The 26,961-nt window shown below is 48.7% G+C and overlaps 1 long non-coding RNA gene across 3 annotated transcripts in view; it reads left to right on the top strand.

Moving 5' to 3' along the window:
* LOC130358361 (uncharacterized) overlaps positions 1-26,745 on the top strand; it is an 80,038-nt gene extending 53,293 nt beyond the window's left edge. For all 3 annotated transcript variants that reach the window (XR_008889488.1, XR_008889489.1, XR_008889490.1), the window contains exon 5: positions 26,445-26,745. This is a non-coding gene — a long non-coding RNA (uncharacterized LOC130358361). The remainder of the gene's footprint in view (positions 1-26,444) is intronic.
* The last annotated feature ends 216 nt before the right edge of the window (positions 26,746-26,961 follow it).

The following is a 26,961-nucleotide window of genomic DNA, read 5'->3' as shown; positions in this document are numbered from 1 at the left end:
ACACTTTCAAAATAACAAAAAACAAAAAAAAAAATGGTGTCTGCAAAAGTTTGGGCACCCTGCAGAGTAAATATCTTGTACTGCCCCCTTTGGCAAGTATCACAGCTTGTAAACGCTTTTTGTAGCCAGTCAAGAGTCTTTCAATTCTTGTTTGAGGTATCTTTGTCCATTCTTCCTTACAAAAGTCTTCCAGTTCTTTGAGATTTCTGGACTGTCTGTCACGCTGTTACGCCGAGCGCTCCGGGTGCCTGCTCCTCCCCGGAGCGCTTGCGGCGTTCTTCTCTTTGCAGCGCCCCAGTCAGACCCGCTAACCGGGAGCGCTGCACTGGTGTCACCGGCGGGGATGCGATCCGCGTAGCGGGACACTCCTGTCCACGGGTCGCATCCCAATCCCCTCACCTGCCCCGTCCTCTTGCTGTTCAGTCCCGGCGCGCGCAGCCCCGCTCTCTAGGGCGCGCGCGCCGGCTCTCTGAAATTTAAAGGGCCAGTGCACCATTAATTGGTGCCTGGCCCAATCAGTACCTACACCTGCGCTATGTGTAGAAAAACCCACTTCCCCTTCCTGTTCTTGCCGGATCTTGTTCCCAAGCCTGTGTACCCAGACCTCCTGCTGTTTCCCCTGACTACGACTCTTGCTGCCTGCCCTGACCTTCTGCTACGTCCGACCTTGCTCTTGCCTTGTCCCTGTGTACAGCACCTGTATCAGCTGTCAGCTGGGGTTGAGTCGCTATCGGGTGGAACGACCTGGGGGTTACCTGCCGCTGCAAGTCCATCCCGCTTTGCGACAGGCTCTGGTGAAAACCAGTAACCCCTTAGACTCCGTGCCCCTGGTACGGCCCACGCCATCACCCCACTGACACAGAGGATCCACCACCAGTGTCCTCGCTGCATAACAGTCCGGATCCTGACAGTAGATCCGGCCATGGATCCCGCTGAGGTCCCGCTGCCTAGTGTCGCTGACCTAACCACGGTGGTCGCCCAGCAATCACAACAGATCGCGCAACAAGGACAGCAGCTGACTCAACTGACTGTCATGCTGCAACAGCTTCTGCCGCAACTTCAGCAATCATCTCCTCCGCCAGCTCCTGCATCTCCTCCGCAGCGAGTGGCTGCTCCCAGCTTCCGCCTGTCTCTACTGGACAAGTTTGATGGGGACTCTAAACAGTGCCATGGATTCCTGTCCCAGTGTTCCCTACACTTGGAGATGATGTCGGACCAATTCCCCACTGAATGGTCTAAGGTGATTTTCGTGGTCAGTCTCCTGTCTGGAAAGGCCTTGTCATGGGCCACACCGCTCTGGGACCGCAACGATCCCGCCACCGCTACAATCCAGTCCTTCTTCTCGGAAGTACGTAGTGTCTTTGAGGACCAAGCCCGGGCCTCCTCAGCCGAGATTGCTTTGCTGAACCTCGTCCAAGGGAGTTCTTCTGTAGGCGAATACGCCATCCAGTTTCGTACCCTCGCCTCAGAGCTATCCTGGAACAATGAGGCCCTCTGCGCGACCTTCAAGAAAGGCTTATCCAGTAACATCAAAGATGTCCTGGCCGCACGAGAAATTCCTGCAAATTTGTCTGAACTTATCCATTTGGCCACCCGCATCGACATGCGTTTCTCTGAAAGACGCCAGGAACTTCGACAGGAAAAGGATCTTGTTCGCACCAGGCGATTTCTCTCCCCGGCTCCTCTCTTCCAAAGTCCTTTGCAATCTGTTCCTGTGCCTTCCGCCAAGGAGGCTATGCAAGTGGATCGGTCCCGCCTGACCTTACAAGAGAGGACTCGCCGCCGTAACGAGAATCTGTGCCTGTACTGTGCTAGTACCGAACATTTCCTAAAAGACTGTCCTATCCGCCCTACGCGTCAGGAGAGACGCACTCTATTACCTCACAAAGGTGAGACGACTCTTGGTGTGAATTCTGCTTCTCCCCGTCTGACTGTGCCTGTGTGGATTTCTCCTTCCGCCAATTCCTCCTTCTCAGCTGTGGCCTTCTTGGACTCTGCTTCTGCAGGAAATTTTATTTTGGCCTCTTTTGTTAATAGGTTCAGCATCCCAGTAACCTGTCTCGTCAAACCGCTCTATATTTCTTCTGTCAACAGAGAAAAGTTGGACTGCACTGTGCGCTACCGCACAGAACCCCTGCCTATGAGCATTGGACTGCATCATGAAAAAATTGAATTTTTTGTTCTGCCCAACTGCACCTCTGAAGTTCTTCTCGGCCTGCCTTGGCTCCAACGTCATGCTCCTACCCTCAACTGGACCACCAGGGAGATCAAAAGTTGGGGTCCTTCTTGCCTCAAACGATGCCTCACATCCGCTCCCACTTGTCAAACCCCTGTGGCTCCCCCTATACTGGGCCTTCACAAGGCCTACCAGGACTTTTCAGATGTTTTTTGCAAAAAGCAAGCAGAGATCTTACCTCCTCATAGGCCTTATGATTGTCCCATTGACCTCCTTCCTGGTACCACTCCACCCCGGGTCAGGATCTACCCTCTGTCTGCCCCAGAGACCCAAGCCATGTCTGAGTATATCCAAGAGAACCTAAAGAGAGGTTTTATTTGGAAGTCCTCATCCCCTGCTGGAGCGGGGTTCTTCTTTGTTTCTAAAAAGGATGGATCCTTATGACCATGCATTGACTACTGCGGTTTAAATAAAATTACCATCAAAAACCGCTATCCCCTGCCTTTGGTCTCTGAACTCTTTGACCGTCTTCGCGGAGCTAATATATTCACTAAATTGGACTTAAGGGGCGCGTATAATCTTATTCGCATCAGGAAGGGTGATGAGTGGAAGACTGCGTTCAATACTAGAAATGGACAAGTAGAGAGAGTAAACCAGATTCTTGGTGACTACTTGCGACATTTTGTCTCCTCCCGCCAAGACGATTGGGTCGACCTTCTGCCCTGGGCTGAATTCTCGTACAATTTCAAAAATTCGGAATCCTTCGCCAAATCCCTATTCTTTGGGGTGTACGGCCATCACCCTCTGCCCCCCCTCCCCATTCCCACTTCTTCTGGAGTTCCTGCTGTAGATGAAGTAACCCGGGATTTCTCTGTAATCTGGAAGGAGACTCAAAAGTCTCTCCTACTGGCCTCGTCTCGTATGAAGAGACATGCTGATAAGAAGAAAATAACTCCTCCTGTCTTCGCTCCTGGGGACAAAGTGTGGCTCTCTGCCAAATATATCCGGTTTCGTGTTCCTAGCTACAAGCTGGGTCCACGTTACCTTGGACCATTTAAAGTCAAATCAATTCTGTCTCCTACAAACTTCCTCTTCCTCCTTCTCTTCGTATTCCTAACTCCTTTCATGTTTCCCTTCTCAAACCTCTCGTTCTTAACCGCTTTTCCCCCAAGGTCACCGCTCCTGCTCCTGTCTCTGGCTCCTCTGATGTCTTCACGGTAAAAGAAATCCTCGCCTCCAAGGTGGTCAGAGGTAAAAAAAAATTCTCATTGACTGGGAGAATTGTGGCCCCGAAGAGAGGTCTTGGGAGCCCGAGGACAATATCCTCGACAAGGAACTCATCCATAGGTTCCTGGGCTCCAAAAAGAGGGGGAGACCAAAGGGGGGGGGTACTGTTACGCCGAGTGCTCCGGGTCCCTGCTCCTTCCCGGAGCGCTCGCGGCGTTCTTCTCTTTGCAGCGCGCCGGTCAGACCCGCTGACCGGGAGCGCTGCACTGGTGTCACCGGCGTATATCATCGGGTCCTAGGAATTCAAGATTTATTTAAAGGGCCGGCATACCAAATACAAAGATGTCAGAACCTGCAGCGCCACAGTCCCCATCTGAACAGCAAGGGGGCGACGCTCCAGTGGTTTCACCAATGGGGTCTCCACCCCCAGTCAGAAGGGTGTTGCCGCCTTCACCAACACTTTCCACCTCACAAAGACGTACTCTCCCTGTGATTCCAGCAGGACCTTCATCACAGGCGGAGCAGGATCCCGCAAGTCCACCTCCAGCCTTTTCCTATGTATTGTGAGCCCCTGTTGCTGCACCTGTCTTTTTGGGGAATCCTGTGCTTCCCACCTACAATGGTGACCCTTTTACACTGAGAGACTTTAAAGAAAAGTTCTACAGCCTCTTTGGATTTCATGCACTACCCCCTCATCAACAGATACAGTTGCTTCTGGGGCAGCTCCAGGGACCCGCCTTGGAGTAACTTCGCACCTGGCCGGCGGCTGATAAAGCCACAGTGGGACAGATTTTTGAAGGACTTTCTCAGTTGTTTGAATCTCATTCTCCCTCGGAGGTACGCCTCAGACTATATGAATGACGTCAGAAGCCAGGTGAGACTTTCAGAGCATATGCAGTGGCTTTACAGAGCTCATTAGAGGCGGTACAGAAGTTGGATGGCATCACGCCCGATCAGTGCAACCGATTACTGATGGACCATTTTATAGAAGGGGCACTGAACAAATGGGACAAGGCCCAACTTAGGATGCTGGCCGTGCAAAATCCCGACATGGCTTTCCCAGCTTTCAAGAGACTAGCGGTTAAAGTGATAGAATCCGGACCTCAGACAGAGGAGGCTAGTGTTCCCGCTACAGAATCTCCGGGGCCCTCGCCCCAGCCGCCTGTCCCTTCTCAATCTGCCCTGCCAATGCCTTCTTCTAGCCCTTGGACAGCTGACCTACAAGACATTAAACAGGACATTGAGCAGTTAGCCAAGGCCTTTAAAGAAATGGCTGTACGGCCAAACCCTTCTAGATCTGCAACCCCGCCACCTAAGAAACCTGACCCCCGCCCTGCTGGTCCACCTAATACCCCTCCTGTGAGACCACCTGGAAGTCAGAGACCTGTCTGTAGTTATTGTAACAAGAATGGACACTGGAAGAGCCAATGTTGGGCTTTAAACGGTTGTCCCCTGGGGTCGAGAACCGCAGTAGCTGCTGAAGGTCCAGAACCAACCAGTGACAAGAAAGGACTGTCTATGTATGTAGCTTCTTGTCCTTATGTATAGGTGATAGTTGAAGGGGTCTGGTTACAAGCTCTGATAGATACGGGGTCTCAGGTGTCCACTATTCCGCAGGGGTTTTTCTATAAGTATTGGGGTCCCAAAAGGTTGAGTGAACCTCAGGAAGTGGAGTTTAGAGTAATTGCAGGGAACGGGAAACCAGTACCCAGGCATGGCTACTGGGAGCCCACGGTGCTGGTGGGAAAGCATGTGTTAGAAAGGCAGGGTGTGATTGTCACCAATGTTAGGGATGAAGGGGCAGCTGATTTTATCTTAGGCATGAATATTATGAGGCACTGTTTTGATGATATTGTATGTGCACTACATGCATCTCTCCCTCACTTGTCACTTCCAGGCCGGCGAGCTGCCCAACACCACCTCAAAATTCTCCAAGCAGAACAGAAGTTTGTGAATCATCAAGGAGAAATCTGTTGAGTGAGGATCCAGGATATATGTGCCGTTAGTCTACAGCCACAGACGGAGACAGTTATCTGGTGTCGTGCCCAACCAGGGGTGAAAAATCAAGATCAAGCGCTCTTGGAACCCATCATACTGGAAGATTGTCCCTTGGTGCGAGCAGCTGGAAGCCTGGTAACCGTACGTAATGGGAAAGTTCCGGTGAGACTCATTTATCTCTCTCAAGTTGCCGTCCGACTACCCAAGTATACCCCTGTGGCTGCACTGCACCATTTACACATTAGAGATGTGGTCTCAAAGTCACAAGTGGCCCAACGAGGATCTGACCAGAATCCTGCGGCACCTTGGTGGGGCCAATAGGAGATGAATATACCCCCAAAGACCAGGTGGAAGGAGTCATTCAGGTAGCTAAGAAATATCAAGAAGCTTTCAGCAAGTTCCCCACAGACAGGCAGGACCACATCGAATTCTCACTGGGGACAGTCCACCCATTAAGGAGAGGCATCGCCCTGTGGCTCCTGGAATGTATCAGACCATAAGAAGATGCTCGTGGAAATGAAAGAGGCTGATGTCATCCAAGAAAGCCAGAGTCCTTGGGCCGCACCGTTGGTCCTGGTGAAGAAAAAGGATAGGACTATCCGCTTTTGCGTAGATTACCGGAAGTTGAACGGCATAACTCATAAGGATGCCTACCCTCTTCCCCGTATTGAAGAATCCTTGATTGCACTGGGGTCTGCCGCCTACTTTTCCACACTGGATTTGACGAGCGGTTACTGGCAGGTGCCAATGGCGGAAGAGGATAGAGAGAAGACAGCATTTGTGACCCCCATGGGACTCTTCGAGTTCAAAAGTATGCCCTTTGGACTGTGCAATGCACCGGCTACTTTCCAACGCTTAATGGAACGATGTTTGGGACATCTTAACTTCCAGAGTGTTCTGTTGTATCTAGATGACGTCATCGTCTATTCGTGGCGGAAGAGGATAGAGAGAAGACAGCATTTGTGACCCCCATGGGACTCTTCGAGTTCAAAAGTATGCCCTTTGGACTGTGCAATGCACCGGCTACTTTCCAACGCTTAATGGAACGATGTTTGGGACATCTTAACTTCCAGAGTGTTCTGTTGTATCTAGATGACGTCATTGTCTATTCCCGGACATATCAGGAACACTTGGACCACCTGAAAGAAGTTTTCCAAGTCCTTATCCAACATGGGCTCAAGGTTAAACCCTCCAAATGTCCCTTGTTAAAGCCACAAGTACACTATCGGGGACATGTCGTCAGTGCTCAAGGAGTTCTGCCTGACCCGGACAAAGTGAGTGTTGTGAAGGAGTGGCCTTCCCCCAGGACAGTGCGAAACGTCCAAAGCTTCCTGGGATTTGCTGGTTATTACTGACGCTTCATCCCCCACTTTGCTCAAATTGCTGGGCCCTTAACCGAGTTACTGAGAGGGACTGCCCGGGAGAACTATAACGGGAGGCTACCCATACAGTGGGCTGAAGAACAAGAAGATGCCTTCCGAGCCCTGAAGTACCTCCTCACGGAGCCCCCCCATTTTGGCTTATCCTGACTACAGCCTGCCATTCCGTTTATATACAGACGCTAGCTTCGAAGGTCTGGGAACAGTCTTATCTCAGGTACAAGATGGCAAAGAGGGGGTGATTGCCTACGCCAGCCGACATCTCTGAGGCGCCGAGAAGAATGACGCTAACTACAGCTCCTCCAAACTGGAGCTCCTGGCCCTGGTCTGGGCCATTACTGAGAAGCTTAAAGGCTATCTGGCTGGTACTCCCTTCACAGTCTACACTGATAACAACCCCTTGGCCCATTTGAACACTGCTAAGTTTGGAGCTCTTGAACAGCGCTGGGCCTCTCGGTTGGCCAATTATGATTTCAACATCAAGTACCGCAGTGGAAAAATTAACGTTAATGCGGATGTACTTTCTAGCATGGCCCCAGGAGAAGCAGACTATTGCTTCCACAAGAAAGTGCCCACTCGGCTGCAAAAAGACCCAAGGGGACTTTGAACCGAAGCGGCTGTGGCGGCAGAGGAATCGCCTGGTCCTGCACAAGGGGTTGGTCTACCGAAATTCTCTAGACCCAGTCTCCGGAGATTGCATACATCAGATTGTGGTCCCCAGGAGAGATGCAGCCATGGTCCTGAATGCCTATCATGACCAGTCCGGACATTTCGGGGTCCAGAAGACTGAAGCCACCGTCAGAAGAAGATTTTACTGGATAGGGATGTGGGGAGACGTCAAGAAGTGGTGCGCCGAATGCTCCGTGTGCAATGTTATCAAAAATCCCCGAAGGGACGCAAGGGCCCCTTTACATCCTATCTGTACGGAGAGGCCGAACCAGATTGTTGTCTTAGATCATGTGAAGTTGGCCCCCACTCGATCGGGCTACTGTCATGCTCTGACTATAGTGGATCATTACTCCAAATGGGTGGTCGTGGTCCCTGTCAAGGACCTTACCGCCAAGAAGGCTGCTCAGCTCTTCTATTGGCATTGGATCCAACCTCTGGGGTGTCCCGAATCAGTCCTTACGGATGGGGGAACCGCCTTTGAAGCACAGCTGTTCCAAGGACTTTGCCAGTTGCATGACTGCAAGAAGCTCCGGACGACGGCCTACCATCCCCAAGGGAATGGGCTCTGCGAGAGGATCAATCAAGTGTTCATCCAAATGCTCAGAGCTGCATCTGTCTCGAAACACGAAGAGTGGCCCCAGTTGTTCCCTGAACTTCTAGAAATTTACAGCAACACCGTCCACTGTTCTACAGGGTATACGCCCTTTTTCCTAATGATGGGCCGACACGGCCAATTACCAAAGGATCGAACCTTCGGGCTGCAGGCACCTTTCAACAATTCCCCTCAGGTTTCCCAAGGTTGGGTGTCGGAGCATCAACGAAGAATCGAGGAGGTCAAAAACATTGTTGAGAAAGAAATGGGTGAAGTTCATGAGCGCCAGCAGAAAGACTATAATCAGCATGCTTCGGCTCAGCTCTTACAGCTTGGAGATAAGGTGTGGCTCCGAAAGTTCCCTAGAACCCATAAATTGGCCTCACTGTGGGAAACTGAACCATATACCATCACTGCAGTCCCTTACCCTGAAACGGATGTATATGAGATACAGAAAGAAGGGTTCGAGCCACAGGTGGTCCACAGAAACAGAATAAAAGTGTGCCTAAAAGAAGACATGCTTGACCCACCTCCTTCCACTCCTTCTACTCCACCTCCTGCAAGGCCAGTGAGAGAATATGTACCGGGAGAAGGAATTCACCCCACTATGGATGTTCCTTTGTTCCCATCTCAGCAGCCTACCATGTATTGGGGTATACCGTTTCCAGCTGCATCCAGCCAGCCGCCATTGGTTGCTCTGCCCAGTCAGGTGCCAGTAGCCGTTCCACACAACCAGTTACCAATAGCTGTTACCCCGCATCAACCACCATTGGTTGCTACACCAAGCATCAGCCCTACTCCTGTGGAACCTCCTAGTCCAACCGAAAATATTGCTTCCGTTTCCAGTTCTCCATCTGGTCCCTCGGGGACTGAAGTTCTTGCAGAATCATCAAGTGAAGGGATTCCTGATGACTCGGAGGTGGTGTTGCGGTGGTCTCAAAGGACTACACAGGGCAAACTATCCTTAAGGTACCAAGATTCACATTCAGTACCTGCACACATAGTACCTTTGATAACCCATTTCAATGCCCTACCTATAACTTTTCAGTACTCTAGACTACTCACTTAAATGTACTACCTCAATCTATTTCAGTACATACACAAAAATTAAATATATCTCACATTCAAGAAACACTTAGGAATTGTAGCCTATTGATGTCCAATTCCTGCCACTGTTAGGTACACTCATATATCTCTTCTCTGTATTACGTGTGTGAGATGCTCTACCTGGCCAGTAGGTGCTCTTGCGAGTATAGAATTGAACACGTATTTCTAAAGGTAACCTAGGGAGGTTATTTGGAAGTGCTCTAGGGGTAAGTAGCGTGTAGCCGATAGACCCTAGCAGCCATCTTACTGTGACCTAGCTTCCGGCTAGCCAGTATACCGCTTGTGTACTAACAGGTAACTTATTGTTGGCAAAAAAAAATTTAAAATGTGTGAGATTTCAAAATGTATAGTCAGCTTGAAGCTAAATGCATAGAGAGCTGTACTAATGTCTAGTTAGCCTCATAAATGTTATAGAGAGCTATAATAAATGTTTAAGGAGCTAGAAACTAAAGGTTAGATAGCTTTATCACTGTCTAGGTAGCATCAAAATGTCTAGATAGATTCCTATTGTCTAGTCAACATACCAGTAAGAGTATCCAGAGAATGTGTTTAATGTTTACTTAGGTTTTGTCAGGATGTATAGAAAAAAAAAATATATATACATATAATCCTGTTTTAGTCCTAGTTCCTCTGCCTTAGGGGACAGGCGTCGAGGTCGACTTATTTTAAGTAAGGGGGTTTGTGGTGTCCCGGTACCGTATTTTATACGTTACCTATGTAGAGGTCCCCATAGTCAGAGTCCCTAGGACGTCGGAGTCCCTCTTTTCTAGTCTTCCCCTTGTCACCTCTCACTTAGCCACTAAATGTATAGTAGTTCTATCTAATATTTATACAGTTATAAGTATAAAAAGTGTATATATTGAATTGTCTACCTGTTTGTGGCATAGCAGGACCTGCGGGTCATGTGATCAGGTGAAAAACTCTATGGTTTTGCTTTAGGACCTTAGGAGGTCCCAGTGACGTGTTCACCCACCATACCTTGTAACGGTGAGTGACAGCTGACTCGGACCAATCTAAAACGGCCCTGCCCTTGCCCATATAAGGGAGCGGCAGCCATTAATCGCTCTCTTGTGGTGACTAGGCCCATGCCTTGCGGCAACGGCCATCCATACAAAACTGTGAGTTATCTCAATCCCTGTTAACTTCGCAAGATCACCAGACCTAAACAGACCCCTAAATCCGGACAGATCTCTGCACAAATCCTGATTCTATTAAGCCTTGGATAAGTCAATGGTCCGCAGCATCTGTCAATCATTGCTGAGCTGTATAGAGACTGTATTACTAAGACTGTTGCTGTTAATTGGATGTACCGCAAGTACTTCAGTAAAGTTTATGCAAGTTCAAGTTCATCCCTATTGTGGACCTTCATTCATTTAAGCACGCACCTATCATTTCTGGGAATGGTGGCGATAGGCCGAAGATTTACCTCAGCGTATTAACCTTCACCCTGGCGTCACGAGTGACAGGGGTTAAATAGACCCCTCATATACCGAAGCAACACCCCCACTGTATTATATCCCCCCAAGGGCTACCACACATGCGCCTCTAGTATGAATGTTTGTGAAGCCGTGAGGAATGCTGGGTTTATATCTAATGATTTTATGCTGCATGTGTTCAGGCAGTTGTGTGTATACACTGCTCAAAAAAATAAAGGGAACACTTTAACAACACAATGTAACTCCAAGTCCATGACACTTCTGTGAAATCACACTGTCTAATCAGGAAGCAACACTGATTGACAATCAATTTAACATGCTGTTGTGCAAATGTAACAGACAACATGTGGAAATTATAGGTTACTTGGTCACTTTTGAATGCTGGCGTTGCTTTCACTCCAGTGGTAACATGAGACGGAGTCTGCAACCCACACAAATGGCTAAGGTAGTGCAGCTCATCCAGGATGGCAAATCAATGCGAGCTGTGTCAAGAAGGTTTGCTGTGTCTGTCAGCATAGTGTCCAGAGCATGGAGGCGGTACGAGAAAAACATGGAGGAGGCCGTAGGAGGGCAACAACCCAGCAGCAGGACCACCACCTCCGCCTTTGTGCAAGGAAGAGCACTGCCAGAGCCCTGCAAAATGACCTCCAGCCGGCCACAAATGTGCACGTGTCCACTCAAACGGTCAGAAACAGACTCCATGAAGGTGGTATGAGGGCCCGACGTCCACAGGTGGGGGTTGTGCTTACAGCCCAACACCAAGCAGGTCATTTGACATTTGCCAGAGAACACCAAGGTTGGCAAATTTGCCACTGGCGCCCTGTGCTCTTCACAGATGAAAGCAGGTTCACACTGAGCACGTTACAGATGTGACAGAGTCTGGAGACGCTGTGAAGAACGTTCTGCTGCCTGCAACATCCTCCAGCATGATCGGTTTGGCAGTGGGTCAGTAATGGTGTGGGGTGGTATTTCTTTGGGGGCCTCACAGCCCTCCATGTGCTTGCCAGAGGTAGCCTGACTGCCATTAGGTACCGAGATGAGATCTGCAGACCCCTTGTGAGACCATATGCTGGTGTTGTTGGCCCTAGGTTCCTCCTAATGCAAGACAATGCTAGACCTCATGTGGCTCGAAAGTGTCCACAGTTCCTGCAAGAGGAAGGCATTGATGCTATGGACTGGCCCGCCCATTCCCCAGATCTGAATCCAATTGAGCACATCTGGGACATCATGTCTCGCTCCATCCACCAATGCCACGTTGCACCACAGACTGTCCAGGAGTTGGCGGATGCTTTAGTCCAGGTCTGGGAGGACATCCCTCAGGAGACCATCCCCCACCTCATCAGGAGCATGCCCAGGCATTGTAGAGAGGTCATATGGGCACGTGGAGGCCACACACACTACTGAGCCTCATTGTGAATTGTTTTAAGGACATTACATAAAATTGGATCAGCCTGTAGTGTGGGTTTCCACTTTAATTTTGAGTGTGACTCCATATCCAGACCCCCATGGGTTGATAAATTTCATTTCCATTGATAATGTTTGTGTGATTTTGTTGTCAGCACATTCAACTATGTAAAGACAAAAGTATTTCATGTGATTAGTTCATTCATTCAGATCTAGGATGTGTTATCTTAGTGTTCCCTTAATTTTTTTGAGCAGTGTATATCCTCTACACTGCCCTTTTAAATATATACAAGGTTATCATTATTCTGGTTCAATCTCATTATACCATTGGCATACATATTCTGCTTTCTCCTATGTTAGAGAGAGATTGTAATAGCTTCCCCTCTTATAAAGGGGGGCTGAGCCAGAAGCCCACCCATAGGTAAAGCTGCAGGTCACCTGGTTAGATGGTGCTTTCTGGGTAGCAAACACATCATGTGAACACGTTATCATGTGACTAACTCAAAGGTCCTTAAAGGTCCTTTATACATAACACACATAACACTATACATAATATATATTACTATGGGGGAGACACTGCAGGAGGGCCCCTAGGACACAGAGGGGCTCAACCTGACAGGGCCTAAGTACTGTTCAGGACTATATCCCGTACTGGGATATCACAAGGGCGAGTGGGGATCTCTCCTCCTGTGAGCACCACTGTCCTCTACAGTACACCGGGAGTACGGCATTAAGGTAATCTTCTGTCTAATGATTAGATGGGGACTTTGTTCATTGTTTATCAGGGTTGTACATGTCCCGCTATGCTGCTTCCTTTCTAGGTTCTCCTGCCGGATCCATGGTTTCTAATCCCCACATCTGGGTACCGTGAGTACCCCAAGGGGACTTTCCTTGATATCTGTGCCTAAGCATGCTCGTTTTTTGCAACCTGCCAGTGTTTATCCTGATTTTAAGTATACAAGGTATACAAGGAGAGACGACACTTGATATTAATGGGACAGTGACACCCATACACCCTATTGCTGATACTGGGCATATATACATTTATGCTCAGTTGATCATGTTTGGACCATATACTATATGTTACCATTGCATTAATCTATGATATGTATATGCTATACCGTTTTCTACTTCCCTGACTATTCCCCTGAGGACTTTCCAGAACAGGCAGAAGAAACGCGTAGGAAGGTCATATAGGGTGAAATAGGGTGCATTAGGGTCAGGTTCCTGTGTGAGGCCACCCTTCTCAGGGCGAAGCAATACTTGCTAAGAAGGGTGGTCTAGGGCTAGTCTCATAGGGAAAGTTTAGTATCTGACTGCCCGCCATCTGCCCTACCAATATCGGCTCCACCACCTGCCCATACCATTTATATTGGCATCAAATATTTTGTATTTTTGTGTATCACCTTCATCACATTTGGTTTTTCACCTGGTGTATTTTTGGTCCAAAGGACTTTTTAGCTGGTCTAATAAAAGTTAAATTTTAATATGCTATTCCTCATAATATTTGAGTTTTGATGTTGATGCGAGGAACTCTATTTTGACTTGGGTACAGCATCCCCACAACCAACTGCTGATACTATTACTGGAGTTGTAGTGTACAGAGAATAAGTTGCCCAGTTGCCCATAGAAACCAATCAGAACGCTTCTTTAATTTTTAACAAGGCCTCTGCAAAATGAAAGAAACAATATGATTGGTTGCTTTGGGCAACTGGGCAACTTTTCCTTTGCACAGGTTTTGATAAATCTCCCCTGTTGTGCATTTGGAAATACCCAGAATGTCCTAAATTTAAGCTGTGAAACCGATGAGGTCTAAAAACTCCAATCCATATGTAGTGTAAAATGTCACAGATGTTTGGTGCGGAATGCACAGTGAAATTCCATTACATCTCCTTCACATGTGAACTCATTCTAAAGATATGTCCACATGGTATAAAAGCAGAAAAGTGACAAGATTGTCTTTATAACGGCCTATGTATTTGATATTATTGTCAGAAAAAATAAAAGTTTGTACCCAAAAATCATGTAGATGTTTGCAAATGATGAGGAGTACTTATCACCCATAGAGGCTTCCCTGATATGTACCCTACAATTGTATCACAGGGGTGCCGATGGGGTAACAGAAGCAGCTACTTCCCTCTGTCTAACCACTTTAATGCCAGGGACAGGAGTGACCCTAGCATATAAGGGGGTTACATTAGAATGAGTGATAATATTGGCCATTATTACTATAAACAGTTACGGTGGCTCATGACAACTGGTTCAGTCCCGGGTGACAAGGGGTTAAGAGGTTTTTTTGTCATTTTTAAATTAAAAACAGGAGGGGAACTGCATTTTAATTTGTTGATGGGTGTCACGATTCGGCTTCCAGGTAGTGGATCCTCTGTGTCAGCGAGGGATTGGCGTGGACCGTGCTAGTGGACCGGTTCTAAGAGGCTACTGGTTTTCACCAGAGCCCGCCGCAAAGCGGGATGGTCTTGCTGCGGCAGTAGCAACCAGGTCGTATCCACTAGCAACGGCTCTACCTCGCTGACTGCTGAGAAGGCGTGGGACAGAAGGACTAGGCAGAGGCAAGGTCAGACGTAGCAGAAGGTCGGGGGCAGGCGGCAAGGTTCGTAGTCAGGATGGGTAGCAGAAGTTCAGGTACACAGGCTTTGGACACACTAAACGCTTTCACTGGCACAAGGCAACAAGATCCGGCAAGGGAGTGCAAGGGAGGAGACTAGATAAAGGCAGGGAGCAGGTGGGAGCCAAAGCTAATTGGGCCAGGCACCAATCATTGGTGCACTGGCCCTTTAAGTCTCAGAGAGCTGGCGCGCGCGCGCCCTAGAGAGCGGAGCCGCGCGCGCCAGCACATGACAGCAGGGGACCGGGACGGGTAAGTGACCTGGGATGCGATTCGCGAGCGGGCGCGTCCCGCTGTGCGAATCGCATCCCCAACGGCCAAAACAGTGCAGCGCTCCCGGTCAGCGGGACTGACCGGGGCGCTGCAGGGAGAAAGACGCCGTGAGCGCTCCGGGGAGGAGCGGGGACCCGAAGCGCTAGGCGTAACAGTACCCCCCCCCTTAGGTCTCCCCTTCTCTTTGTCCGGTAACTGCCTCCCCTGGGATGAGGACACCGGGAAAGAATGGAGGGTTTCCTCAACGGCAGGCAGTACAGCAGGAGTGGGAATGGGGAGGGAGGGCAGAGGGCGAGGCCTGGCACGGGGCAGTGTGACACCAGGACGGGGGCCATGGGGAGGCACAGAGGCTTGCCTGATGGGACTGGGAGGGGGGGAGAGGCACTTCCTGTGGCAGGCAGAGTCCCAGTTCCTGATCTCCCCGGTGGTCCAATCAATGGTGGGGGAATGAAGCCGGAGCCAAGGCAGACCGAGGAGGACCTCAGAGGTACAGTTGGGGAGAATGAAGAACTCAATCCTTTCGTGGTGGGGTCCGATAGACATCAGGAGGGGTTCTGTGCGGTAACGCACGGTGCAGTCCAATCTGGCTCCGTTGACCGCGGAAATGTAGAGCGGTGTGGCCCAAGACAAGGCCTTTCCTGAAAGAAGGCTCACTACGAACGCCACCTTAGACCGTTCTGAAGGAAACAAGTCCGACAACATCTCCATATGCAGGGAACACTGAGACAAAAATCCACGGCAGAGTTTAGAGTCCCCATCAAATTTGTCCGGCAGGGACAAGCGGAGGTTAGGAGCGGCCACTCGCTGCGGAGGAGGTGCAGGAGCTGGCGGAGGAGATGGTTGCTGCTGTAGCAGAGGCAGAAGTTGCTGTAACATGGCGGTCAACTGCGACAGCTGCTGTCCTTGTTGGGCAATCTGCTGCGATTGCTGAGCGACCACCGTGGGAAGATCAGCGAGACTTGGCAGCGGCACCTCAGCGGGATCCATGGCCGGATCTACTGTCACGATTCGGCTTCCAGGTAGTGGATCCTCTGTGTCAGCGAGGGATTGGCGTGGACCGTGCTAGTGGACCGGTTCTAAGAGGCTACTGGTTTTCACCAGAGCCCGCCGCAAAGCGGGATGGTCTTGCTGCGGCAGTAGCAACCAGGTCGTATCCACTAGCAACGGCTCTACCTCGCTGACTGCTGAGAAGGCGTGGGACAGAAGGACTAGGCAGAGGCAAGGTCAGACGTAGCAGAAGGTCGGGGGCAGGCGGCAAGGTTCGTAGTCAGGATGGGTAGCAGAAGTTCAGGTACACAGGCTTTGGACACACTAAACGCTTTCACTGGCACAAGGCAACAAGATCCGGCAAGGGAGTGCAAGGGAGGAGACTAGATAAAGGCAGGGAGCAGGTGGGAGCCAAAGCTAATTGGGCCAGGCACCAATCATTGGTGCACTGGCCCTTTAAGTCTCAGAGAGCTGGCGCGCGCGCGCCCTAGAGAGCGGAGCCGCGCGCGCCAGCACATGACAGCAGGGGACCGGGACGGGTAAGTGACCTGGGATGCGATTCGCGAGCGGGCGCGTCCCGCTGTGCGAATCGCATCCCCAACGGCCAAAACAGTGCAGCGCTCCCGGTCAGCGGGACTGACCGGGGCGCTGCAGGGAGAAAGACGCCGTGAGCGCTCCGGGGAGGAGCGGGGACCCGAAGCGCTAGGCGTAACAATGGGTTTCTTTTTCTTTATTTATTTCCAAAATCTGGCTAACATGTAAATATAGTCCTAACTGTATTAACACAAAATGCTTGTTGCCATCACTCACCAGATATACAAATTACTAAAAATTTATTTTCAGGATCTGAAACAATGGCCCAGTAAGACTTACAGCGCTCCCAATAGCTGATGCTTTATGTAGATATGAATAGCATCGCAAGCTGTTCTTAAAGATCTGCAACTATGAGACACAGCAGCATATTTCCACATCTCTTTTGGTCTGCTGACCCTGGGGCCCAGTTTGATATGTAAATTTACCATTACATGGGGATAAAAGATTGCAGACCTCTGTGAAAACTGCTATCAATGTTTCAGCAACGTAGATGCTTCAGAGAAGTGCTCTATCAGCAGGATGTGCGCTGGGCTACAATCCATGTTTTTCTTATTTTTCAAAGAGTCATTGACCTTACATTCGGCAGAATCAAAATAGGATGAACAAAAACCCAACCAGACGCTGCATTATTTTACTGAAACTTCTTTCTGTGTGCGGTGAAATATTGTTTGGTTATCCTGCTGTTTACTTTGTGCTTTCCCACATTGATTTAAAGGACCAAAATGCTTTTACAGCCCCCACAAATGTACAGACTGCAGAGGGCCCCCTATAACCTAAACCAAATCTTTATACCATGACCCATATTACCAATGATACCAGTATACAAGGAAGAATATTGTCACATACTTATTACCATTATTCTGTTACTGACCAAATTCTGTATACTGAGACCTATATTACCAATAATACCAGTATACAAGGAAGTTTATTATCACCATACATTTTACCATTATACTGTAACTGACCAAATCCTGTATACTGAGACCAATATTACCAATAATACTAGTATACAAGGTGGAATATTATCACATACATATTACCATCATTCTGTTACTGACCAAATCCTGTATACTGAGACAAATACTACCAATAATACCAGTATACAAGGAAGATTATTATCACCATACATGTTACCATCATACTGTAACTGACCAAATCCTGTATACTGAGACCAATATTACCAATAATACTAGTATACAAGGTGGAATATTATCATATACATATTAGCATCATTCTGTTACTGACCAAATCCTGTATACTGAGACAAATACTACCAATAATACCAGTATACAAGGAAGATTATTATCACCATACATGTTACCATCATACTGTAACTGACAAAATCCTGTACACTGAGACCAATATTACCAATAATACTAGTATACAAGGTGGAATATTATCACATAAATATTACCATCATTCTGTTACTGACCAAATTCTGTATACTGAGACCAATATCACCAGTAATACCAGTATACAAGGTGGAATATTATCACATACATATTACTTTCATACTGTTACTGACCAAATCCTGTATACGGACACCAATTTTACCAATAATACCACAAGGAGGAATATTTTCACCATACATATTACCATCATTCTGTTACTGACCAGATCCTGTATACTGAGACTAATATTAGCAATAATACCAGTTTACAAAAAGGAATATTATAACCATTCATATAACCTTCATACTGTTACTGACCAAATCCTGTATACTGAGACCAAGATTACCAATAATACCAGTATACAAGGAGGAATATTATCACCATACATATTACCATCATACTGTTACTGACCAAATCCTGTATGCGGAGACCAATTTTACCAATAATACCACAAGGAGGAATATTTTGACCATACATATTACCATCATTCTGTTACTGACCAGATCCTGTATACTGAGACTAATATTACCAATAATACCAGTATACAAAAAGGAATATTATCACCATACATATTACCTTCATACTGTTACTGACCAAATTATGTATATTGAGAGCAATATTACCAATAATACCAGTATAAAAGGAGGAATATTATCTCCATACATCTTACCATCATTCTGTTAGTGACCGAATCCTGTATACTGAAACCAATATTACAAATAATACCAGTATACAAGGAGGAATATTATCACCATAGATATTACCATCATTCTGTTAATGACCGAATACTGTATACTGAGACCAATATTACCAATAATATCAGTATACAAGGAGGAATATTATCACCATACATATCACTGTCATACTGTTACTGACAAAATCCTGTATTCTGAGACCAGTATTACCAATAATACCAGTATATAAGGAGGAACAATTATCACCATACATATTACCATTAGAGATGAGTGAATGTACAGTAAATTTGATTTGTCACAAACTTCTCGGCTCGGCAGTTGATGACTTTTCCTGCATAAATTAATTCAGCTTTCAGGGGCTCCTGTGGGCTGGAAACGGTGGATACAGTCCTAGGAGACTCTTTCCTAGGACTGTATCCACCTTTTCCAGCCCACCGGAGCACCGGAAAGCTGAACTAATTTATGCAGGATAAGTCATCAACTGCTGAGCCCAGAAGTTCATGACAAATCGAATTTACTGTAAATTTGCTCATCTTTAATTACCATCATACTGTTACTGACCAAATTCTGTATACTGAGACCAACAATACTAGTATATGAGGAAATATTATCACCATACATCTTATCATCATACTGTTACTAACCAAATCTTTATACCATGATCAATATTACCAATGATACCAGTATACAAGGTACAAATATTACCACCACATAATGACTAATATCACCATAATGTTACTGAATAAAATCCACTATTCAAGGACCAGTATTTCTTTATACAGTGTCCATATATTAGTGGTAGATATCACCAGTACGCCAGGTCTGCAGACCATATAGGTGATTACAGTGCAGTTACATCCAGTGAATCATAGGTGATGCTTTCTTTGATCCAAATTGTTCTCTAATCTTCATCTTCTCCATCTAGCCCAAGTCATCATGAAGACTCCTCACCACAGAACCTGCCAGACAAACATTTTAGGTTTCTCGCTCGAGCATCCTCTTCACATTTATACAAACCCCCATCTGTATTTTCCCACCCAGTAATAGTGCCCACTTTGTGCCCCCATAAAATAGGACATGCAGTAGTGCAGCTGGGCCCTCTTCCTGCAGTTTTTGAAAGCAGTGCAATACATTGACATTGTGCTGGCATACTGTGACTCAGTGGCGTTGCTAGGGTTGGTGTCACCCGGTGCGGTAGAAAATGGTGTCACCCCCATACCTCCCCCCTCCCCCCAGTAAGTTTTTAGCCTGTTGTGACAGACACCACTGTTGTAGCGCATTGTGAGAAATTCCAGTATAATAATCAGATATACCAGTTGCCACAGAATGGGAAAGTGTTAAAGAAGTTTTCACCATTTAAATATACAGCTCCCAGAATTACTTAAAGGGGTACTCCACTGGAAAACATTTACTTTTATATCAACTGGTGCCAGAAAGTTAAACAGATTTTTAAATTACTTCTATTTAAAATCTTAATACTTACAGTACTTATAAGCTGGTGTATGCTCCACAGGAAGTTGCGTAGTTCTTTCCAATCTGACCACAGTGCTATTTGCTGACACCTCTGTCCATGTCAGGAACTGTCCAGAGCAGGATAGGTTTGCTATGGGGATTTGCTCCTACTATGGACAGTTCTTGACATGGACAGAGGTGTCAGCACAGAGCACTGTGGTCAGACAGAAAAGAAATTAAAAAAGAAAATAACTTCCTGTGAATCGCTTATACAGCAGCTAATAAGTACTGGAAGGATTAAGATTTTTAAATAGAAGTAATTTACAAATCTGTTTAACTTTGTAGCACCAGTTGATTAAAAAAAATGTTTTCCAGTAGAGTACCCCTTTATGCAGTGGTGAGGTTATGTTGGGAGTTGTGGTTTCACTGACCATAACTGTAGAACTGACAAGCGACTACAGCTCTGATAGGACACAGAGAGGAGAATACACAATGATATCAGTGACGTCTTCTCTATAGTCTTCCCTTATCTAATTCAGATGGTACATACCGCCTGGTCCAGCTAAAACTTCTGTCTGTAGAATGTGACGCCCAGACGTCTCCTCACTATGTCAGCGCATTCTCATCCTCTATATGAAAACAATTATTATTATAAACCTGCCAGACACTGTATCCTCTGAATATAATACTATTATACACTATACTCTGATTATAAACCTTCCATACACCATACCCACTGAATATAATACCACACACTGTACATTCTGAATATAATACCAACACATACTGTACACTCTGAATATAAATCTGCCACATACTGTACCCCTGAATATAATACTATCACATACTGTACCCTCTGAATATAATACTACCATATACTGTACCCTCTGAATATAAATCTGCCACATACTGTACCCCTGAATATAATACTATCACATACTGTACCCCTGAATATAATACTATCACATACTGTACCCCTGAATATAATACTATCACATACTGTACCCTCTGAATATATTACTACCACCCACTGCGCCCTCTGAATATAATACTTAGAGATGAGCAAACTACAGTAAATTCAACTCGTCACAAACTTCTTGGCTCGGCAGTTGATGTCTTTTCCTGCATAAATTAGTTCAGCTTTCAGGTGCTCCTGTGGGCTGGAAAAGGTGGATACAGTCCTAGGAGAATCTTTCCTATGAATGTATCCACCTTTTCCAGCCCACCGGAGCACCTGAAGGCTGAACTAATTTACGCAGGATAAGTCATCAACTGCTGAGCCGACAAGTTCGTGACGAATCGAATTTACTGTAAGTTCGCTCATCTCTAATAATACTACCACAAACTGCGCCCTCTGAATATAATACTACCACCCACTGTGCCCTCTGAATATAACACTACCACAAACTGCGCCCTCTGAATATAACGTTGCCATACAGTGCACCTGTTACGCCTAGCGCTCCGGGTCCCCGCTCCTCCCCGGAGCGCTCACGGCGTCTCTCTCCCCGCAGCGCCCCGGTCAGTCCCGCTGACCGGGAGCGCTGCACTGTCATGGCCGTCGGGGATGCGATTCGCACAGCGGGACGCGCCCGCTCGCGAATCGCATCCCAGGTCACTTACCCGTCCCGGTCCCCTGCTGTCATGTGCTGGCGCGCGCGGCTCCGCTCTCTAGGGCGCGCGCGCGCCAGCTCTCTGAGACTTAAAGGGCCAGTGCACCAATGATTGGTGCCTGGCCCAATTAGCTTAATTGGCTTCCACCTGCTCCCAGACTATATCTGATCACTGCCCCTGCACTCCCCTGCCGGATCTTGTTGCCTTAGTGCCTAGAGAAAGCGTTTACTGTGTTTGTCCATACTGTGTACTTGACCTCCTGCTATTGCCATATTGACTACGATACTTGCTGCCTGCCCTGACCTTCTGCTACGTCCGACCTTGCTCTTGTCTACTCCCTTGTACCGCGCCTATCTTCAGCAGTCAGAGAGGTTGAGCCGTTGCTAGTGGATACGACCTGGTTGCTACCGCCGCTGCAAGACCATCCCGCTTTGCGGCGGGCTCTGGTGAAAACCAGTAGCAGCTTAGAACCGGTCCACTAGCACGGTCCACGCCTATCCCTCTCTGGCACAGAGGATCCACCTCCAGCCTGCCGAATCGTGACAGTAGATCAGGCCATGGATCCCGCTGAGGTTCCCCTGCCAGCTATCTCTGACCTCACCACGGTGGTCGCCCAGCAATCCCGACAGATCGCCCATCTAACTCACCAGCTGTCGGAAGTGTCCACCATGGTGCAGCAACTTCAGTCGCAACTTCTGCCTCTGCTACAGCAGCAACCATCTCCTCCGCCAGCTCCTGCACCTCCTCCGCAGCGAGTGGCCGCTCCTAGCCTCCGCTTGTCCCTGCCGGACAAATTTGATGAGGACTCTAGACTCTGCCGTGGATTTTTGTCTCAATGTTCCCTGCATATGGAGATGTTGTCGGACTTGTTTCCTACAGAACGGTCTAAGGTGGCGTTCGTAGTAAGCCTTCTTTCTGGAAAGGCCTTGTCTTGGGCCACACCGCTCTGGGACCGCAATGATCCTGCCACAGCCACAGTCCAGTCCTTCTTCGCTGAGGTCCGTAGTGTCTTCGAGGAGCCTGCCCGAGCTTCTTCTGCCGAGACTGCCCTGCTGAACCTGGCCCAGGGTAATTCTTCAGTGGGCGAGTACGCCATCCAATTTCGTACTCTTGCTTCCGAATTATCATGGAATAACGAGGCTCTCTGCGCGACCTTTAAAAAAGGCCTATCCAGTCGCATCAAGGATGTGCTGGCCGCACGAGAGATTCCTGCCAACCTGCAAGAACTTATCCATTTGGCCACCCGCATTGACATGCGTTTTTCTGAGAGACATCAAGAGCTCCGCCAGGAAAAAGACTTAGATCTCTGGGCACCTCTCCCACAGTCTCCGTTGCAATCTACGCCTGGGCCTCCCGCCGAGGAGGCCATGCAAGTGGATCGGTCTCGCCTGACCCAGGAAGAGAGGAATCGCCGTAGGGAAGAAAATCTTTGTCTGTACTGTGCCAGTACCGAACATTTCTTGGTGGATTGCCCTATTCGTCCTCCACGTCTGGGAAATGCACGCTCGCACCCAGCTCTCGTGGGTGTGGCGTCTCTTGATTCAAAGTCGGCTTCTCCACGTCTCACGGTGCCCGTGCGGATTTCTCCTTCAGCCAACTCCTCCCTCTCAGCCGTGGCCTGCTTGGACTCTGGTTCCTCTGGGAATTTTATTCTGGATTCCTTGGTGAATAAATTCCGCATCCCAGTGACCCGTCTCGTCAAGCCGCTCTACATTTCCGCGGTCAACGGAGTCAGGTTGGATTGCACCGTGCGTTACCGCACAGAACCCCTCCTGATGTGTATAGGACCCCATCATGAAGTCATTGAGTTCTTCGTCCTTCCCAACTGTACCTCTGAGGTCCTCCTCGGTCTGCCATGGCTCCGGCTTCATTCTCCCACCCTTGATTGGACCACCGGGGAGATCAAGAACTGGGACTCTGCCTGCCATAGGAAGTGCCTCTCCCCCCCTCCCAGTCCCGTCAGGCAAGCCTCAGTGCCTCCTCATGGCCCCCGTCCTGGTGTCACACTGCCCCGTGCCAGGCTTCGCCCTCTGCCCTCCCTCCCCATTCCCACTCCTGCTGTACTGCCTGCCGTTGAGGAAACCCTCCATTCTTTCCCGGTGTCCTCATCCCAGGGGAGGCAGTTACCGGACAAAGAAAAGGGGAGACCTAAGGGGGGGGGGTACTGTTACGCCTAGCGCTCCGGGTCCCCGCTCCTCCCCGGAGCGCTCACGGCGTCTCTCTCCCCGCAGCGCCCCGGTCAGTCCCGCTGACCGGGAGCGCTGCACTGTCATGGCCGTCGGGGATGCGATTCGCACAGCGGGACGCGCCCGCTCGCGAATCGCATCCCAGGTCACTTACCCGTCCCGGTCCCCTGCTGTCATGTGCTGGCGCGCGCGGCTCCGCTCTCTAGGGCGCGCGCGCGCCAGCTCTCTGAGACTTAAAGGGCCAGTGCACCAATGATTGGTGCCTGGCCCAATTAGCTTAATTGGCTTCCACCTGCTCCCAGACTATATCTGTTCACTGCCCCTGCACTCCCCTGCCGGATCTTGTTGCCTTAGTGCCTAGAGAAAGCGTTTACTGTGTTTGTCCATACTGTGTACTTGACCTCCTGCTATTGCCATATTGACTACGATTCTTGCTGCCTGCCCTGACCTTCTGCTACGTCCGACCTTGCTCTTGTCTACTCCCTTGTACCGCGCCTATCTTCAGCAGTCAGAGAGGTTGAGCCGTTGCTAGTGGATACGACCTGGTTGCTACCGCCGCTGCAAGACCATCCCGCTTTGCGGCGGGCTCTGGTGAAAACCAGTAGCAGCTTAGAACCGGTCCACTAGCACGGTCCACGCCTATCCCTCTCTGGCACAGAGGATCCACCTCCAGCCTGCCGAATCGTGACAGCACCCTCTGAATATAATACCACAACCGCAGTAACACCCCTCAACATCCGTTAGCTGATGCTATTACCACGGGAGGGGGGTATTGGTGGTGTTGCTAGTGGATGATCGGGGTGCTACTACTGGGGGGGGGGTGTTGCTGAAGGATGAGGGTGCTACTGGCCATCCCCCCTGGCAGTATCACCCCCATCATCCATCGGCAGGATCATCCTCCTGGCAGGAGCACCGCCATCATCCACCATCAGGATCTGCTGCTGTGGGGGGGGGGGGGGTAGTTGCTGGCGGATGATGAGGGTGCTACTGCCAGGGGGGGGAGCATTAGGTAGGCAGCAGTTCCCCCACATTAGGTAGGTAGCAGTTTCCCCACATTAGGTAGCATCTTTTCCCCACATTAGGCAGCATAGATTCCCCACATTTGGTACCAGTTTCCCCACATTAGGTAGGTACCAGTTACCCCACATTAGGTAGCAATTTCCCCATATTAGGTAGCACAGATTCCCCACATTAGGTAGCAGTTTCCCCACATTCGGTAGCACAGATTCCCCACATTAGCTAGCACAGACTCCCCACATTAGGTAGCATAGACTCCGCACATTAGGTATCATAGACTCCGCACATTAGGTAGCATATACTCCGCACATTAGGTAGCATATACTCCGCACATTAGGTAGCATATACTCCGCACATTAGGTAGCATAGACTCCGCACATTAGGTAGCATATACTCCGCACATTAGGTAGCATAGACTCCCCACATTAGGTAGCATAGACTCCCCACATTAGGCCGCAGGTTCCCTTGCAGGTTCCCCACAATGCGTCAAAGTCTCCCCTCTCACACACACACACATGCACACACACAAAAAAAAACACATACAACACAGAGAGACACACACACAAACACACACAGTCAGAGAGACACACACTCACAGACAGACACACAGAGTCACACAGTCACACACACACAGAGTCACTCACAGAGTCACACACACACACACAGAGTCACACAAACACACAGAGTCACACAAACACAAAGTCACAAACAGAGTCACACAAATACAGAGTCACACACACACTCAGAGAGTCACACAAACACACACAGTCACACACACACACAGTCACACACACAGAGTCACACACACAGAGTCACACACAAACATAGATAGAGACACACACACACACACACACTCACCCATCCAGCGCAGCGATCCTTCTCACCGGGCGCAATGCGAAGTGACGTAACTGACGTCCCCCTGCGCGGCCATGCGGTGTGACGTCAGGCCGGCGCAGACGTGGGAGCGGAGGCCGGGCACAGTACTGGTGAAGGTGAGGGGGGGCGTGATGACGGACGGGCGCACTGAAAGGGGGGGGGGGGTGCTAACGGACGGGCGCACCGCACACACAGCACAGGGGGGGGTGCTGACGGATGGGAGGCCGGTCGGGCACATAGGGGGGTGTCAGTGTAGCTGGGGAGGGGGTGTGGGTGCTGCGGAGCGTCTTGGTGTCACCCCATTAGGTTGGTGTCACCCGGTGCGGGCCGCACCCCCCGCACCCGGGTCGCAACGCCACTGCTGTGACTCCATATTGCAAGGCACCTAAATATAAGGGGACACCTAACTATATACTGCAGAGCACCCATCTATAAGTGGACACCTAGCTACATACTGCCTCAGTGTAGAGCTGGTATATACAACTGGTCACTAAATGGTGGTACTCTTAGTCTTTGTATAGGGAGTTATCTTTAGTAACAATATGGCAGTTTTATCAAGTCACTATGTGGTGGTAATGTTTTGCCAAGGAGTAGCAGTATTATTTGTCCTTTGCATCGCAGTATTATTAGTTATATTGTTTTGGCCCTTGTCCAGTAACAGTCAAGTAGAATTATTCAGTCATTATGTGGTAGTAATAGTCATCATGTGGTAGCATTATTATACTGTTAATGTGCTTTTTTTTCGCAGGGCAACAGTGGGCACCATTTGGCTTATCTGCCTAGAGCACTATAATACTTGTCAATGCCTGAGGTGAGGTGTAGGACACTAAAATTATTTAGAAGAGATATACTATAGGATACAGCTCCATGTGCATTCTCCGATACCACACCATATTATGTACTGTAAAGAACAGCAATGGAAGAGCAGAGCCAGGACCCACTCGGAGGGCAACTAAGGACCACTTGTGGGCCATGGGCTGCCATCTACCCCAACACTAATCTATCCTTACACCTGCTGTAGCATATAAATGACAAACTCTATAAATAAACTGGAGAAAAAGTAATAACCAGTCTTCAAATGATTACAAATGGAGCATCTGCCTCTGTCATATCTCCAATTCTGAGAACCTCCAGTGACATTTACATACATGTGTGCGATGGATATCAGCAGCCTGCCTCATAGTGGACAACAAACATTTCTAAGACATACTTTCCTTCTCCATTAAAGATGTTTTCCAACATAAATAATACAGCCTACTTTGGGT

Source organism: Hyla sarda, chromosome 2, assembly GCF_029499605.1.
Source record: "Hyla sarda isolate aHylSar1 chromosome 2, aHylSar1.hap1, whole genome shotgun sequence".
Taxonomy (NCBI): Eukaryota; Metazoa; Chordata; class Amphibia; order Anura; family Hylidae; genus Hyla; species Hyla sarda.
Note: the sequence above shows the minus strand (reverse complement) of the source record. Positions and strands in the feature narration are given on the sequence as shown.